Here is a 6000-nt window from a genome sequence, read left to right on the forward strand (position 1 = left end):
TAAGATGAAGGAAGAGTAGATTGGGAAAACTTGCTCATTTTATGTAAATGAGCAAAATAATATTTGCTCATTTTGTGTAAATGAGCAAAAAATATTTGCTCATTTTGTGTAAGTGAGCAAAATAATATTTGCTCATTTTGTTCAAATGAGCAAAAAAAATATTAAATGAGCAAAAATTTCAAATGAGCAAAAAAAATATTAAATGAGCAAAAATTTCAAATGAGAAAATCTGGTCTAATCTCGACCATCCACGTGAATGCTCTGGATTCTTCTCATTCTTCTCATTATAAAGTGTCTTCTCATTTGAGTGTATATATATATATATATATATATATATATATATATATATATATATATATATATATATATATATATATATATATATATATATATATATATATATATATATATATATATATAAATTGTCTTTTACCACCTCTTAACTAAAAAATGGATGAAAACGTTATGTGAATTAATGGGAAGTAAGGGAAAATTGTAGCTTATATACATGAAAATCGTGGGATAAGAGAAGGAAGTAAAAAATATAGTCGTTGAAATGGGATCGCATAACGTTTCGTCCACATTTTCGGTTAAGAGGTGGTAATAAACAATTTTTATTTTATTTTTAGATGGTAAAAGACAAATTTTATTTTTTTAGGTGGTAAAAAACAATGTATTAATTTTTTGAGGTGGTAAAAAACAATTTACCAACTTTCTTTAATATTTTATTCTCTCTTTTCCTTTGCCAACTTGTTAGTCTTAACTTTTTTTTTTCACTCTCCTCATATTGTTTTACCAGTACAATAAATCTACCTACCTTTGTTTATTATGGCCTTGTTTGTCAATTAGGATTTACCTGGTTGGCTAGTTGCTCTCTCCGTCATTTCTGGCATTCTTTTTTTAGGAATCACATTTCCATTTTAGTAACTTCTACGTCAAAATATACCCAAGATCCCCACTCCTACATTGTTTATTATTTCTCTTTCTCTATAGTCCCTAAACATACTCACAACATTTTTACTCACAGTAAAGTATTCAACCACTATCAAATATTTACAATAAACTTAACACATTCACCATTGAAGGCATTATTATAAGAAAACTAGCAATTTGGCCCGTGCAATGTACGAGAGTAATTTATAAAGTGTTAAAATAACTTACATTGCTCGACATACAACAATTTTTAGGTATTATGAAATTTTAAATTTTTTATGTAAATTCATAAATTTTTGTTTATTGTAAGATATAAATATATAAATAAATAACATTTAATATTATTACTAAATTAATCTAAATAATATTTAGAGAAAACAATCCACAACCGTGATAATACACTGTACAATATAATATCTATGACAAACAAACGGTGATTAAAATAATCATAATAAACATTGACGAAATTTGAGATTTGGCCATAGAAAATTTAAGAAGATACACGCAACACATAACACAAAACACGCACACATACCACGGGAAAATGTATGATGATAATTTTTTTGTTGAAAATGATGATGATATAGAGTTGATGGTGTGGTGATATGATGAAATGGTTTGTAACACCCCGACAATTCCCTTTTTCTAAAACAACCCTTTTATAAATATAACTATAGAGAATTATTAAGACATTATCGCCCGTGTGAAAACGTACGGCTTATTCAGAATTTTGCAGCGGAAAACATAAAACTAACTTTTAGGTTCATAAATAATCGATTACATACTAAGTCCAAAACCAATTAACGGAAATAAGGAAATACGAATAGTACGACAACTTTCAAATATAAGTTAACAACCCAAATCACTTAATAAAACAAATATAACTACAAGCTCTCTAATCCCGATCCCAATGATGCATCATCTTCAAACCTGTAGATGGGCAACGCTTATTGATCCTTAGAGACTGCTCACCAAAGTTGGGTCATCACAGGATCAATAAGGCATAGCCATGATCAACACACACAAACAAAGCACGTAATCAGCAAAGCTGAGTACTACATACTAAAACAATAATAATCCTAACATGATACTATTAAACATAATTAAGGGCAGACAAAGCATGATAATCTGACGACCATACTTAACTAGACTAGGCTAGACTGGACTAGACTTTTATAACAATAATATTATTTTAATTGAAATAGGCAATGGACCGAGTTTTCTAGCTAAGCGAGGTACGGGCGCGACTCCGTAACCTCAGTGACCTGCGATATCGAGGAACGTTTGACTGAAAATAGGACGCGGTGATCAATCCGGTCCGAATGAAAGGCCATGGGCTACCACCATGAACCCCAACTCCTGTTTGTCCGTCACTTTAGACGTGCACAGTCTAAAGCTATTGCTACTCAGTTTCACTTTACATGATTTACAAATTGACACCCTGTTATGACTCAACAATCACATAAGGCATGCAACTCACATTTATTTATAACTGTTTTTATCTTGGAATTGAGTAAGTGACCACAAAGGCATCAAACAAGACTCATTCCAATTAACTCCAATCTTTTCTTTAATACTGATCAACCCCTGAATATGGGTATAAGGTTTCAACTTACTAAATAAGGTCCTCCGCCCTCATAAAGTAGTGAAAAGCTAAAAAGGGAACAACAATTAACTGATCTGAATTATATACTAAATAATCTAGTGTTCCCAATCAAACATGTTTGCATCAATCTTCCATACTAACATGTTATAATCCTCAAAATGCAATAAAGGTTTAATATGTTCATCCAACAGTATCAAACATGCAATTTCAACCTGACTAAGTTCATCAACAACATCAACATAACCAAGTTCATCAATAATTCAACATGGTTTCAACAATTAGCACACATTCCAAGCACACAGGTATGTACGTACCTTGTGTAAACAAACTGCAAGACCACTTTAATAATTCAAAAGTCGCCTAAGGAGAATTCTCCGCCTAAAACAACCAACAAGGATTCACAATCAACTTCTAAACATTCACAACAATAACAAAGCATTCTAAATACATCCTAAACATATTTAGAACTTTCCCCAATATCAAAACTTGAGTATTTGATTTCTTAGCATCATAATTATTGAATTAGTGATTGAAATTCGTTGAAAATTCTTTGCAAACATCGTACTTTAAATTTCAAGCATATAAATTTGTTTAAAAACTTCCCCAACACCAAATTACCACGCTTAGAATATAAAAATAATAGTTTTAATCATTCCAAATCATTCTACCATGATCCAACATCATTAAAAACTTAGAATTCCCGCTTTAACTAATTTAAATTCTCGTTTCAATCAATGTATGAAATCTGAAAATTAATAATTTAATCATAAAATATTAAAATCTGAAATAAGTAAATAAATCTTAAAAATCATAATTTTAATTCACTCCAACAATATTTAAATTAATACATATGATATAAAAAGATTAGCTTTGGGTTTTAAGAGTTAACCGACGAGAGAGGACGACGGTGGCAGGCGGTGAGGCGCGGCCGGAGGCGGCAGCACTGCTCGGCGACAGCAAGGAGAGGGTGGCGCGACTCGGTTGCTGCTGCGCAAAAACCAAAACGAGCGAGGAGAGCAAGAGCGAAAAAGATCGTGAGAAGGGTAGCGAAGCTGCAAGAAACGAACGAAAGAGAAAGGAAGAAGAACGAAGGAGAAGAAGAAGGTTACCGTGCAGCTGGCGGTCGCGGCGGCGGTAGGTGGTCGGCGGCTGGGGCTGTGCGAGGTTCAAGCATAATCACGTGAGGAGGGGTGAAAACGAAGAAAGAAGAACGAAAAGAAAAGGGGAACGAAAGAGAAAAGGAAGGACGACGGAGAAGAGCTTACCGGCTGTGACGAGGACGGTGGAGGTCCGGCGGGTGTATGGTGGCTGGCGGCTGGGCAGAGAGTACCAAGGTTTGAGGGTTTGCTAGTTTACGTGAGTTTGAATGAGAGATAGGTTTTGCTTCTTTTTTTTTTCTCTTTTGCGTTTTCACGTGAAGTTCAAATGGGGTTTTGGCTTTGTTTATTTTTTTATTTTTGTTTTACGTGAATTAGAGTAAAGGGAGGGTTTGAGTTTTGGGTTTTAATATTGGGCTTTCCCAAGTGGGCTAGAATTAGGATTTAGCTTTTATGATTCGAATCCAAAACTGAATAGGATCGTTTTCTAAATTCAATCAATTTTCGTAATTCAAATTCTTTTCTACTTAAAATTCTAAAATCATTTTCGATTTCGTAAATCGTTGAAAATATTAATATGTAATAAATAAATATATGTTAATTATATATTTATTTCCAAAATTCATAAATTCTTATTTAAATATATTAAATATACGGTAAAATATATAAATGAAATGTATAAAATTACGGGGGATTACAATCTACCCCTCTTAAAAGAAGTTTCGCCCCGAAACTTGACACGAAAATTCACGTATTTTTCCAAACTTTTCAACTTATTCTTATTGTAGAAGTACTTTGTGCCACTCTTGTGCATTATTTTGCCAACTAAGAGTTACTTGTAATACTCAAAAACACATTTTCTTATGCGGAGAATCTATTTACTTGCATCAACATGTATAAGTTGCTAAAAATAAGCATAAAATGCATAAAAAATACTATAAAAATAGGTAAAAAGCGCGAATTTCTATCGCATTCTACCCCTCTTAAAGAAAACGAGTTACGCCCTCGTAACTCATCCCAGGGAATAACTTTGGGTATTTCTTCCTCAACGAATTATGTCCTCAATACAATATTCTCACTAATCTCATTCTAATAAGTAAGACTTCTACAATTCTTTCCATACAGTGCCTCAACATGTGACATCGTAATGCTTGCATGGTAACTATTGATGCACGAAAATTCAATCGAACCTAGGTGATTTTTCCAATTACCCTTAAAGTCAATAACACAAGCTTTCAACATATATTCCGTTAGTAATCTCAGTTGTCCATCAATCGCAGGGTGGAAAGTAGTACTCATTTTCAATGTCATCCCCAAGATTCACTAGACCTTTTTGCCAATGTTTCAGACTTTTATGGTCGGTAAGAATCTCAAATGTTTTCCCATAAAGATAATGTCTTTAAATCTTCAAAACAAACGCACTAGCAGCTAGCTTTAGGTCATGGGTAGGGTAATTGGTTTCATAAAGTTTCAATTGACGCGACAACAGGTGCGGAGGTCAAACGCTCTTTTAAAATCTAGAAAGCTTTCTCACATTTCTCACTCCACTCGAATTTCGATTCCTCTTTCAACAAGTTGGTCAATGGTTTTGTTCTCTTCAAAAAGTCTTTCACAACCTCCTATAATGGTCATCTAGGCTTAGAAAACTTCAAGTATCAGACACGTTCTTTGGAGTAGGTCACTCACTCACAGCTTGAATCTTAGCATGATCTATATAAACTCCTTCTGTTCAACTTTTCGTTGTTACCGAACCTCATTACACTTTTCATGGGTGTATAACTTTTGGGCTTAACTCTTAGCTCTTGCACCAATTCATATATTTCTTTTCATCTTTTCCAGACAACAGTGATTCTAACGATCCTGGACCACTCAAATCTTCTCTTAAATTTAATCCCTTACGTAACATAGTTCTCAATTAATTTAGTCCTTAACTTTTCCGTCGGTGTCACTATACACATATGACTTCAAGATTTGTATACTTCATTTAATAAAACTAGATTCTTCCTAGGCGTCTCCAAGTAATCCTCAAGTGTTTGTCATGCTCTTTCTCATTCTATGCATAAATAGGGATATCATCAATAACATCATAACGAACTAAATTCGGAATTCGTAGAAAATCTCATTCATCAAATCCATAATTAATGCAGGTGCATTGGTTAACCCAAAAGACGTTACTCTAAACCCATAATGACAATGACGAATCCTAATGAGGTCTTAGGCCCTTATCAGCTATTCTCAATTGGTGGTACTTTAAACGCAAATCAGTCTTCGAGAACACACTCGTCCAATTCAATTGATCCAATATGTCATCTATCCTAGGCAAAGGATGCTTGGTCTTGATGGTTGCATTGCTTAGCTCCCTAA

The 6000-nt window shown here is 33.5% G+C and overlaps 1 long non-coding RNA gene across 2 annotated transcripts; it reads right to left on the reverse strand.

Annotated features, from left to right (window-relative positions):
- Positions 1-1642: 1642 nt before the first annotated feature.
- On the reverse strand, positions 1643-3934 carry LOC130466927 (uncharacterized). Of its 2 annotated transcripts, XR_008927084.1 has the most exons (5): positions 3805-3934; positions 3649-3694; positions 3429-3526; positions 2854-2917; positions 1643-1897 (listed from the first exon to the last, which is right to left on the reverse strand). It is a non-coding gene; the product is annotated as an uncharacterized lncRNA (long non-coding RNA). The 2 variants fall into 2 exon arrangements; XR_008927085.1 differs by having other exon boundaries at positions 3429-3694.
- Between the last annotated feature and the right edge of the window lie 2066 nt (positions 3935-6000).

The sequence above is a fragment of the Spinacia oleracea genome, chromosome 2 (genome assembly GCF_020520425.1).
Source record: "Spinacia oleracea cultivar Varoflay chromosome 2, BTI_SOV_V1, whole genome shotgun sequence".
In the NCBI taxonomy this organism is placed as follows: domain Eukaryota; kingdom Viridiplantae; phylum Streptophyta; class Magnoliopsida; order Caryophyllales; family Amaranthaceae; genus Spinacia; species Spinacia oleracea.